Source organism: Idiotropiscis lumnitzeri, chromosome 18 (genome assembly GCF_059441095.1).
Source record: "Idiotropiscis lumnitzeri isolate Australia: NSW breed Sydney's pygmy pipehorse chromosome 18, RoL_Ilum_1.0, whole genome shotgun sequence".
Lineage (NCBI taxonomy): Eukaryota > Metazoa > Chordata > Actinopteri > Syngnathiformes > Syngnathidae > Idiotropiscis > Idiotropiscis lumnitzeri.
The window spans coordinates 6,469,228-6,481,985 of NC_142408.1; the positions used below are offsets into that span (position 1 = coordinate 6,469,228).

Sequence of the window (12,758 nt, forward strand, 5' to 3'; positions counted from 1 at the left end):
AAAAAAAAAAAATCAAAGCCAAATATAGCAATCTTCAGATACAGTCTTATGAAAATATGCCCTCTAGTTGTTGCAACTGGAATGAGGATGACATCATTGAGGCCTTGTCATGACATCGAGTTTCTTTCCGTCATCTTCCAAAACAGACCAAGAAGCGGCCAAACTCGGGAGCGTTTCGAGTTGCACGTTTTGCGAGTCAGCACGTCACTTGTTTTCTGGTCTTGGTCACGTGTGCAGCGCCTTCCTTTGGATTTAGATGCGGAGAGTTTAAAACGGTATTGATGATCTTTAATTTCTCAGCGAGCCGCACAAGCAAGTTCAACATCCTGCGTTTTGAAAACTACAAAATAACCCCCCCCCAAAAAAAAAACAAGTACACATTGCTTCTTTGCAGTTTAACAAATAATTGGCATATATTTTTTCATAATAACATGCTCTTTGTTGCCCCTCTAGTCTAAACACACAATTCGGATTAATATTCCATTTGTGGAATATGAATCAAGCAGCAAAATTCGCCCATTTTGTCATTTGTGTCAACTGAAAATAACGTCACAGTTGCTGATTGGTCATCTATCTATAGCGACAAGCGCGATAAACATTTAGTTGTTTGCTTCCATTTCTAACAGTCGGATGGCTGCAAAAAGTGCTGTTGATGATTTAATTAATGTCCAAAAAGGCACCGTTTATTTTTTTTTTAATCTGTTTTTAGTTCAAATGTTGGCTCAGCTACCCCGACAAGAAGAAATGATAAGTAAACTACCCAAACTGGAAGCAAAGAGGAATGCAGCCTCCCTGAGGAATCTAACCTTTCTTATATCATGAAAGGACCCCTGCAGGGGTACGACCCCCCCCCCCCCACATGCTTGAACGCGTGCACGCAAACATACATAGCAGTCAGAGTGGAATCACGCATTCAGCTCGACACCTCATTAAAATCTGAAACACAACGGCAGGTGTCTAAAAGATAACGCCGTGTGGTGATTCTCCTCAGCCCATTTCACACACGCACGCGCACGCACGCACGCACGCTCGCGCACGTGCTGTCACCAGGGGCGTGAAGCTTCGTCTCCCGGGGCCCGTACGCGTGTCATCCTTGAGGACGCTTCGCCATGACAACCCCACTCGGGCCAAAAATTCTGACGTTGCATTTCAGCGAGCCTGCAGAAACAAATCATCCGAGTCATTCTTGCGTCTTTATCATGTCCGTCAAAGACTTTGAGAAGCCATCCCATAAACGCATGTCATTGTGTGGAAAAATAATTAAGACACAGGCTGGGTTCATTTACAGAAATTTCTCGTCTTTGTGCAGGATTGAGCAGATTGCACAGTCGGGGAGGGCGGACGCATGATCTCATTAGAAGGCTTCCAGGCTATCCCCAAACTCAATCCGCTGTTAAATCCCTCCAAAATAATCACGATGTAGTGTGTCACATCTGGCTACTGCACCACACACACACACACACACATACACACCCACACACACACGCACCCACACAAAATGGATGCTGAAAGGGGTAGCAATGGGATGAGTATTTGACAAGCGACGGCTTTTGGGAGTCATGTTCAAAATCTTCTTTTGGGATGGAATAAAGTCATACAGCTTCTTAGAGCGACTCCAACACAGTCTGTGATGCCGAAACATGTTCAAGTCAACAAGTCCAAGTCCCATGAGCATGAGTTCATCACTAATATACAACAACGACAAAAAATAAATGTCATAGATTTGTCGCAACACTAAAATAATTTCAATAGAACCGAACGCTCAAATTTTGAACTCAAGTATATCAACTATTAGACATTGTAAAATAAATACCGTATTTTCAAAAGCGCAGTTGTAGGGCGCAGTTGTTGGGTGCTATTCCGGTATTTGGTATTTAACACATACTCTAGCCGAATGCTAGCCCGCGCATGCTAGCCCGCGCTTGCTAGCCAGCGCATCCTAGCCTGAAATAAAAATAACACAAAGAGTTGCAAAGCATTCTGGGAGCCAAACAGCCTCAGCCAATCAGATGGCTCGTTAGAGCGTTGTGAGCGGTGTGCTTTGGGCAGTGTTTTTTTTTTTTTTTAAACGTGAATGATAAGACAGACTACAACTTCGTGGACAGCTGCCCTTCTGTCCAGCTTTCTCACGCACGTGCATACTGCTCTGTTCTATCTTAAACCTTCCCCAGAAAGAGTTATTGACAGAATTTGTTTTTCACAATTGTACTCTCAGAAAGCTCATACTTTAACCACTAGAGTGTGCTAGCGAGCACTCTGAAAAGCTCTTAAGCACTGCGTTGAGTGTAACAATCGTAATCATAATTGAACACACAGCAAGCCCACACCCGCCATCATACCAGGAATCGCGGCGACGTTGACATGAGTTACACCCATCATTTACTACTACTTTATGTCTTGTGTGAAATATTACCCGCAATAATAGAGCAGTGCAAAAGAGGCCTACAAATGTTATGATTTTGCGTCGGTGGAGGATACGAGCGGCTCGTTACTCGACAGAATTTACATACAAGTGTTTACACTTTGAGGTTATCGTCATGTATCATTTGTCAATAGTTAACGCAGATAATGAAGCTTTGCCAACGACATTTTTTAAGTAGGACTGATAAATATGAGAATGTTTGAATTGCCTTAATATCGTCTGCGGGAAACAAAATCATGACATCAAAATGGAAGTGGGCCCCAGCACGCCCGCAACCCTTGTGAGGAAAAGCGGCGCAGATAAAGTTCGGATGGATATTTTTAAATGCATTCGAACATAAGCGTAGGCTAAATAGTAATAACGTCACAAGGCTTTCACTTAGAAAGTCAAGTTTCTCGCATTTATCCTACTTTATAGAAATATAAATTTGAGAATTTAATTAAACAAAATATCGTTTATTTATCATTTTAATGATTTTATCATAATGTCTGCAATGTATGATTTCGTTTGAAAACTCAGTCCAGCTTAAAAATCAGACACCAATAATCAATTTTCCCTGCCAAACTAATTGGGAGATCCTTGAAATGTGTTTTTGTACAAATAATGATCGATAGATAGATAATGTTCCGTATCACATTGTCCGTACGCGCGCAATGTTGGATATTGCAAAGTAAAAGCAGAAACAGAAGCAGACCCACCAGCTCACGCCCCATCTCATTTACACAGGCGCCACATTAATTCAATCTACAGTAATTGTCGAACGCGCACACGCCCACGTGCACGCACACACGTGCACCCAGAGGGCACTGCCTTGATTTAATCAGGCGCCCATGCACACAACACACACATGCACGGTCACATCATTTTGGGAAAGCAAACCATTCGCATAATTAAACATGTACTTACACATCTGAGCCCCTTCATCTCACGCGCGCACGCGCGCACACGCACGCACGTACACACTTACTTAAAGGACATAAATAAAGCCTCACATCTAACCGCTTAAAAAGGCAAGTCTCGACTGCATATGAAATCAAACAAGAAAATAGAAACGTGTGTGCCATATTCATTGGGGGGGGGGGGGAATCGGCAATTAAATGTGAGATGATGGACACTGCATGAGGCTTCTTCAGGGTAGGCGGAGAAAGCAAGTATGGGTGGCATAAAGAGATCCCTTTGCATAGCATGTACATGCATCCTCCATTTTATGCATCAGAAATGATGAAAAAAAAATACAAAGAAGAGTGCAGACTTGTGTTGCAGTCGTTATTAATATGTAATGAATTGTGATCTGGGAATGGGTTTGTTTCAAAAAAGGAAAACGGGCCAGTAACATATGAGAAGCCTCTCATGATTGGGATTCAATAGAACATAAAAGAATTCAGTCCAAATTTTTTCTGACGTTGGAGGTTTGATGAATCAGTTTTAAACTCTGCATAGCGCCATCTACTGGATGAAGTGGAACCTGCAGACTAGCAGTACCTAAAGGCTGCAATTTGTATTTAAGAATTGCTGAAATGAGGTAAATAGCGCACTCAAATCTCCGTGTGCGCGCTGATACGAGTGAGCACGCGCACGCGCCGCATTGATTAATAAATTCATAATTAACTTTAAATTGACTTTGAGTTTTGGTTTATTTACATCTTAACAGTAAGATATTTTTCATTTCATATTTGTATTATTATTACATTCAAAAACTAGAAATCTGGTTTAATTAAGCATTTAATATTTCTTATTAGTAATCTGAAGTGTACTAAGTGCTGCGAACTTGAACTGTGTCACTTGCTTAATCGCTCCATAGCGTGATGAAAGAGTTAAATAAGATTCATGTTGCCAAAGAAAGAGCGTTATTTCAACGGTGGGAGGCTAATAAAACATTTAAATGTGGTGCATTAAAGGCGCGGGATTTTTACGGCACAACGGACATAAAATTTGCATCTCTGACCCTCTCACAGGAAACTTGTCCTCCAACTTGAGTTCTTCAGCTAATAAAGCACAAATACAATGAAAACGTAACTCGTGATAACTTAAAATAGATTTGACTTTTCTACTTCTTGATTTATTTGCTATCCTTGACATTTGTTTTTGAAGAAAAATATATCAAGTATTAGTTCTACCTACGTATTGCGTGTTTAGTTGGCGTGACGAAACACACGAAAACAATTAGCTAACATATTTCACATTCAACAATCAGTATTTACAAACACAAAATGCGTCGATACATCATTTACACACCTTTTGCCTCTTCGGAGGGGGTGTTAGTTAAAGAAATGTTCGTTAAGTTACTTTACGTGTGAACTGTACTAAACGAGAAGTCTGCCTTCAAAATAAAAGCAATAACTTAAACCGGAAGTCGCACTCATCAACGTGAATTTCAATGAAAATGAAAACTGGATTTAGAATCAGAAATGAATAATTCTGTCGCACATCCGTAACCTGTTTTGTCTAGCGGATATCAAAATTATCGGCATCTGTAATGACAAATGGCAAAAGTGACATCATTTGTCCGAAGCGAAATTACATTGCACAAACGTATGCAGACTACTCAACAGACATCTTTTTTTTTTTTTTTTTTTAGTTTTCTTACCATCTTTAGAAAGCACAGACGACTTTGCCCCTCCCACTTGTTTGGGCCCTTAAAAAAATCGCCTATGATGTGATTCTCTGTTCACCGGTTGTCATTCATTCTTAGTGGAGGTCCAATACTACTTATTCCAAGGGACAGTTAGGGTGGAATTCTTCTTTTGAGCCACTAGATGGGGCCATTTGCTAAGAAGAGGAAAAACGTTCCGGCTGATGCTTGCGAGTGTTGATCTGAGTCACGTGACCCTCGGGGCTCTTCAGCCTTTGTCCCCTTTTTTTTCCACACGCGGCTGCTTTAGGCTTTCCCATAAGGGAGAAGCTCGATTAAGACAGTAACACTTCAGGGACTGGATTCATAAAGCTTCATACGCCCACTCATACATTTATCAAATCATGAATACACTCAAGCTTTGCATTTAAAATGTGTCTGAAAAATGATACACACTTTGAATAATTGGCAGAGCAGTTTTGATGGATGGACTGACTGACAAATCAGAACAATATGAAAAATAGACGCTAGGATAAGCGTATTTGTTGGTCCCGGCGGATACCTACATAAAAAACACGACCACTCTACAAACGTCGTCAATGTGGGGGGGGGGGGGTAGTTTTACTGGTTGGTTTGATTTATTTTACACTGTTTAGAGAGAAAGTCAAGTAAAAAATGTGCTGTTCAATAATATGCTCTATGTGTTCCCAACGAGTCTAAATACAGAAATGTAATTAATATTGCGTTTGTGGAAAATGAATTAAGCAGAGGCAGGTAACAACTGTTTTGAATGACACAGAACAGCAAGTTGAGCCAAAATTGATGAAACATCGCATTCAATAGTTTTGCTCGGGTTAAATTGTCCATTGATGTGATTGGGAGAGTGCATGGTTGCTTATCTACTTCACATGCGCTCCACGTTTGAGTCATGCCCAGGAAGTGGCCTGCCCCCTCTCTTAAAGCCAACCGGGAGAGGCCCCACATCACTCAAGACTGGACGAGGAGAAGCGCTACGGATAATACGTTCATGAATTTGATACAGCGACCGTGAATGACCTGTGGGAACGAAACAATTATGACTCAGAAACACTCGACAGAAAACCGAGACACGATAAATGATCTTCACACACTTTTAATTAGGCGTCATTAGGATATAATTGATATTCCTAATATCCCGGTAAATTAATCTTATTGACTAATTACGGAGCATGATGTCGATAGCATCTGTTTTAATTTACTCTTATTCCGTTGGCGCCTGGTGCGTTTGATAGCCAGGCCACCGTTGCGTCTTGCGGCGCTCTTAAAGGCACAACACGGACGTGGTGGATGTGTTGCTTTATTGGAACTGATTCCAGTTAGATGGGTTGGATTTTTCATTTTGAACTACGGCTCACTTTCACCATTTCTTGAAAAGTCATTTTCAAGAGCGAAGGCCTGTGTTTGTTCGACTCAGCGCGTGTGTGCGTGTGTGTGTGAGCGTGTGGGTGGGTGGGGTGGGGGGTGTTTGTGTGGAACGCCGGATGCTTCAAAATTTCACCTTGATGGAAAAACAAGCCTTCAATAATTCAACCATAAATATGAGCAACCATGACCCGAGGCCTTGCGGGCATACACACGCACACGCAGACAAACACAAACACACACACACACACACACACGTGCTGACTGATGGTCTGATTTCCTAATATAGCCGCGATGAAGGTTATATAAACAGAGGAAAAGTTGATTTGTGACTGTTCGGCGACTTAATGCTTGTAATATTCTTTTCTTGTGATTTTATTGCAAGTAATTACGTTTCTTAGTCAACAGTCCGATTTGAAAATATTACTCCGTAATTTATGACATGCTATAGTTGAATTATTGTTCTGCGTATTAAACGTTTTACATGAGCATGTTTCACATGTTCGGCTTGTGGATACGAAGTATAACAATCATTAAATTAAATATTTATGGAGCAAGAACGTATTATAAAATATATAGCTAATTTAAAGGCGGCGGAGGCCTCGTGTCAAGCGCACAAAAGGTCGCAAACGACAAAGGGTGGGTGACGAGATATTTTATTTTTCATCCTCATTAATTTACCATGTCTAACATCGACAGAGGCCGGCCGATAATAAGTGAATTAAGCGGAGGAATCGTTCATCACAGACACTTTTTTATTTTAACAAAGAGAAAGGTGAAGGGCTGACATATTTCCTTTTTTTTTTTGTCACTGAGGTTAAAGTAAATCAACACTCAAAAAAAAAGAAAAAAGCTGCGCCTGACAAATTTGTTGTCGCCGTTGCCCACCTCTCAGTTATTTACGTTCCGGGTTTCAAATCGCCACTTGGCGTGAGATTTTGATGCTCTCCGAGTCGCCATGCTTCCGTGGGATTTCTCCAGCTTCCTCCCACATTGCAGAAATTCAGTAGTGGTTGGAGGATGTCTGGAAACGGTTCATTGGGGCCCTCGACTTACTTGGCCCCCCATCATTGTTTCAACTTTTTCCTCCCAGATTGAAAAAAAAATAATAATTCAGTTACATTACAAGGATCGACCTCGTGGCGTCTCTCACTTCTAGCTTCCTAATTTACAGGCGGCGTCAAGCGTGTTGGTGTCATATATAAATATATGACCTTTGACCTTGCTGCCGCCCTTGTCTCACTCTTGATTTGCGAGAAAGAAAGTCATGTCAGACTCACGCTGACAAGTAGAGAAAGCATCTGGGACAGATGACACGAGGTGCCGCCACTAATGATGCCCCCAGCCGCGTCTTTGTCGGTGCAAGTTGACTTCATGCGATAGTCTGGAAATGAAAGGAATCTCTTTTTTTTTTTTTTTATTATTTGTCCCCATTTGGGTCACAGGTAAGATGTAGCCTGGCCGGGTTGAATTTGGGACAGGAGAAAATCGCGAGCATTGTAGAAATCCGTCAGCGGTGATCCGGCTTCGGGAAGGGTGACGTCGTGTCATGGGGGGAAAAAAAATGGATTTACTTTCCGAAAGACCAAAATGAAAATCTCGGAATCAACACCAGTTGTAAGTTTAAAGCATCAAAATAAAAACTAGGAAAAAAAAAAAAAAACGAATCACTTTTTATTTCTTTCTTTATTTTTCACAGGAACCGTTGACAGTTCGTTGAAAGTGCTTGAGGAGTTATTGAATTTGCGTCCTCCAAAAACTATTCAGCGCTTCTTGGCGTTCCGAACATGCATGGCGGGATCATTGGACAAGATATTGCCAAGGACAACTGCATGTGTTTCAGTCTAAACAAGTGAGTGAGCTAAAAAAAAATATATATAAAAAACAAAAAGTATGTTCAAAGGCTTTTTTTTCACGTCTCGACTCTCCATAAAGATGCACAATTTTCTTTGTAGACTGACCTAAGATGGCCCCAGCCGTCAAGTCCGTAGCTTCAAGCTGCAGCTCCCAAGCGTGGCCTCAGGCGTTGCCAAGAACTTGATCCTCAAGTCCGCCTTGCCTCCTGCTCCCTCATCCATCGATGCCCTCGCCCACCTGCCTCTTTTCTTCCACCGCTCTTTGTTAACCCAAGGTCATGTTACTCCCACAACAGGCAATCTTCTTTCATCATGTGTCAGGCCTTCTTTTAATTTTTTTCCCCATAACCAGCAGATCAAAAATCAAATCAGCATGTTTGTGATCTGCGGAAAATTATGAGTCCCAAGTTATTTAAAGACTTACTTTCATGAGATACAATTAACATATTTAACAGGGCATTTAGTAAAGTTGGTTTTATTTAATATAAGGATTTGACTTTGCATTTTTTTACATTAAACTCCTTAACGACCATTGACGGCTAAACACGTCAAAGTTCCATTTTGTTTTTACTCGGCTGGTCGTGAATGAGTAAAAAATATATATATATTTGGATATACCAGATATGTTTAAAGAGAGTCTTTCTAAAAATCACCAAGCATAGTCTTTTTACTTTCCATATTGAACTATAACTATTATTATGCATTCCGTGTGTTTTATGGCAGGTGTGCAGATGCCAACGGTCCTCGTTTCTGACTTTGCACAGCCATATTGCGGTGTTCCTGAAAAACAAGCACGTTTTATTGATTGACTCTTGTCACCACGTATGAATCCAAAATGTTAATCACCAACAATATCCGCCCGAGGCTTTTTCCTTACGCTCGTTATTGAGCTTCTTTAGCAGCAGAGCATACATTGGATGGATTTTTTTTACTGTGATGTTGTGCAACCACTCAGGATAAATCCATCAAGTGAGCAGGGGAGGGGGGGGGGTGAAGGTCATAAGGACGTTGTGGGTGATCTCCGCTTTGTGGATGGTCACCACGTCTAAGAAAAAAAAAATGCTCGCCTGATGCCCCCTAGTTAGTAAATGCATTGATTAGAGTCAATTAACTGGTCCGTCTCCAGAGTCCTCCCTTTTCTTGAATTTGCAGGTCAGTTGACGTGATCATTGATTAATGACAAGTAATCAGAATGACTTTTTAGGATATAAAGAAACACAATTCTTTAAAAATACATAAATAGTAAATAATGAGCACATTTGCGTCAATAAGTAGAAGGCAGACCTATTTTGGAGTAACTCGAAACAGCCAGTTAAACATCAAAGCGAAATGCTAAAGCATAATTTTCCATCATCGTCATCTGTTGACACACGCAAGATATGCATCGAGATGTTATTTCCACATTGGAATGGAAATATCTCAGAAGACAACAATGATCATGTGCCTCGTAAGCTTGTGGTTTCTTTTTAGAATGCCTTAACCTAATTAAGTGCGTGAATGATCCCAAGCAAACCCAGCCTTCGTGAACACACACCCTATTTCGAGATGCTTGCTATTATTTGCACTTGGCCACTTGTCGTCGTAGCATGCGGCCTTTGCTACATATACAGCGTGCGCTCGTAAACAACACTGCTTAGCATGACAGAAATTGCCAAAACATCTTGACCTCATTGCTCACGTGTCTTGTGCTCGGATTGTTGCAGCAACTGTCGCTTCGAACCAGGATGAGACTTTACTGGAGGCTCAAAATGAAACTCTTGGCCGTACTCTTTGTTAAGTTACCTTACGTGTGAACTATACAAAACAGGAAGTTTGCATTCAAAATAAAAGCGAATAGCTTAAACCGGAAGTAGCACCTTTCGAAGCCAATTTCAAATGGAAATTAAATATAATAAATAAAATCACTACTGCTGTTCCAAAAATATGAATATGGTTGGTTACAGCGGTCCATCTATGCTGCACTAGACATCCTCTAAAACAATTACAGGACACTGTTTTCTATTTCATTTTTTTTTGTTGACTTGAAAGTTTCAAATATCAAACAGGAGCCTTTTAAGTTTGTGCTAAATTGTATGCCTACAGGAAATTAAATGCCTATCTGTGACAGGATGATTAAGAACAAAATCACGCTGGAGACCTTTACTGCTGTGATGTGTGTGTGTGTGTGTGTGTGTGTGCTGTAGAAGAGAAAGTCAATATTATTGCGCTCAGATATCGCTCATTTGTAAACCATTGTAATCCTGCAGGACATTAAAATAGTAAGTGTCAAAATGTCCATTTATGGTTTTTTTCGCTTTCAAATGTGGGCTAAAAATGTAATCGTTAATCTTATGTTTAAAGACCTTTAAAAAAAATAATAATAAGTGTCAGAAATGCCATAAAAATCATGCCTTGGTATATATTTTTCTATTGCAGATTTTACTTGCAGTGAGGGTGGTCAGGAGCATGGTTTACTGTAACAACACAAACCTAAACACATTTTGTACAAAGGTCTACAAAGTCAGCCTTACCTATGCCTTCGCTTTTGTTTTCTTTTCTATTTAGGACCGAATCGTATGAATGTTCAGTTTTTTCAGTTCGATTAGACGTCAACTTGTAAGTCAAAGCATTAGAGCGACAATATAAAAAAAAAAAAAAACACAAAAACAAAAAAATATAACGCATGAAGTAAAATTGGAGTTCACGTAAGCATCCTTGCGCCACATGTTGTCTGACACGAAACAGACAGCTGCTTTTCCAAAAAGTCCAGCACAATTAACACCTTTTTAAAGTCAACATGCCACGCTCGTAAGCGCAACAAGCCCTTGGTAGGTTTCAGACGCCATCAAGTCAATTACCACAGTGGATGTAAATATCCTGCGCTAATTTTCATCGGCGTTGCCAGGCCCAAAAGGCCCGAAGCGTCATTAGTCGGGGAGTCAGAGGTCTAATGTTTTTTAAGCAAACGCGTCCAACAATGTCAAATGGATAAAGGCGATAAAGAAGGCCGTGTTGGGAGATTAAGAGGCACCCGTCAATCACTTTAGGGGAGGAATTTCCATGAGGAACTTTTCCAATTGCACTAATAGGCGTACCGAAAATATCCAGCCAGACGCATACCAATGATGGCACTTTAAAATTGTGAAAATTAAATAAATAAAATTAACACGCTCACAGAGAATGTCCTCAATTGGACAGAATCAAGAGTGAAAAACCGCCATTTGGAGCAATTAATTTGCACATTTGAACGTTAAAGACAAAAGTTGAGTTGGGTATTCCAACAGCAGAATGTCATGCAGAACATGCAAACTTCACACGGGAAGGCCGGAATCAAACCCACGACCTCTGCACTGTGAGGCCATTGTGCTAACCAGTGGTCCACCGTGCCGTGCCACCCTGGTTCAATGCAATGAAACAGTAAAGAAAAAAAAAAATCTGAGCTCATAAAATGGACCCCGGTTATTCACGTTGGACTTTCCTCATGCTTTTTGCTTCACTTCTGCTCGGTTTGAAGTGTCACCGCAGAGCCACAGTGATGAAACGCGGGAGGATGTGAACGGAGGGAAGTAAAAGATGAAATCAGGGGGTAGGAAAAGGTAAATGAGGAAACAGCCATCAGTTGAGAGAAGAACATTTGGCACATTCTGGCTTTATTTTTATTTATTTTTTTTTCGACTTTTTGCTCAAAGTAACCAAGCGCCATGTGAAATGTGGAGATTTTGGTGACTGGAATACAAAGTTCATGAGGTGGAATTGCACAAGCGATAACAAGCGTCCACGCCAAGTGTTGGCGCTTTCACAGCTTTTGCATCAGCCAGCCAGCGGTTCATTTGAATTTGTCCCACTTTGTTGCCATCTTTAATTGCTCACGACTTTTTCAAGTTTCAAACGCAAAAAGCAGGCATCTGCATTTTTTTTTTAAATTTAAGATGACTTCAGTCCAATTATTTTTTTTTAAAAACTTCTATTTTAAAACGATTCAATTATTTTTTTATTTTTACTTTTATACTGTAGCACATTTCATTTTTTTAATTTGCACTTTTTTAGTTGACTGCGTCCTGCTGCTTCCAGAAAAGTCTTTGTCATTTTCTTGAAATGAAAATCCTTTTGCCACATCATGTCTGCGACGCTCGTCGTTGTGTTTCGTGCACAAGGAAGGTGGCGCGTCGTGGCCCTGAGGGGGGCATGTGTTTTGCATGTGCATGTGTCTCGCCAAGTTTCAATATCAACAATACAAGCGCATTTCTTGTGATTTTTTTGACGTAGGCGTTCACCTGTGCGACATGTCTGAAATGGTATTTATGGATAATCTTTAAAAGATTGATTATAGCATTGTTGGCGGAGACATGTTATCTCCCCAAGAGTATAATGAGGGAACTTTTTAATTGGAAACTAAATGAGAAAGGGTCGTCATCGCAAGCATTTAAAGGACGTCGATGCATCTTTGGGTGATTGATAAGACAAAGAATAGTGAGGGGGGAGGTGGGGGGAGGCGCAACGTGAAAGGCTGATTAATATTTTTGGCTGG

At 40.7% G+C, this 12,758-nt stretch overlaps 1 long non-coding RNA gene across 1 annotated transcript; it reads right to left on the reverse strand.

The window, feature by feature from the left end:
• Positions 1–8,125: 8,125 nt before the first annotated feature.
• LOC148319262 (uncharacterized) lies at positions 8,126–10,013 on the reverse strand. The gene is made up of 3 exons (XR_015839835.1): positions 9,930–10,013; positions 8,357–9,031; positions 8,126–8,256 (listed from the first exon to the last, which is right to left on the reverse strand). It is a non-coding gene; the product is annotated as an uncharacterized LOC148319262 (long non-coding RNA).
• Positions 10,014–12,758: the final 2,745 nt, after the last annotated feature.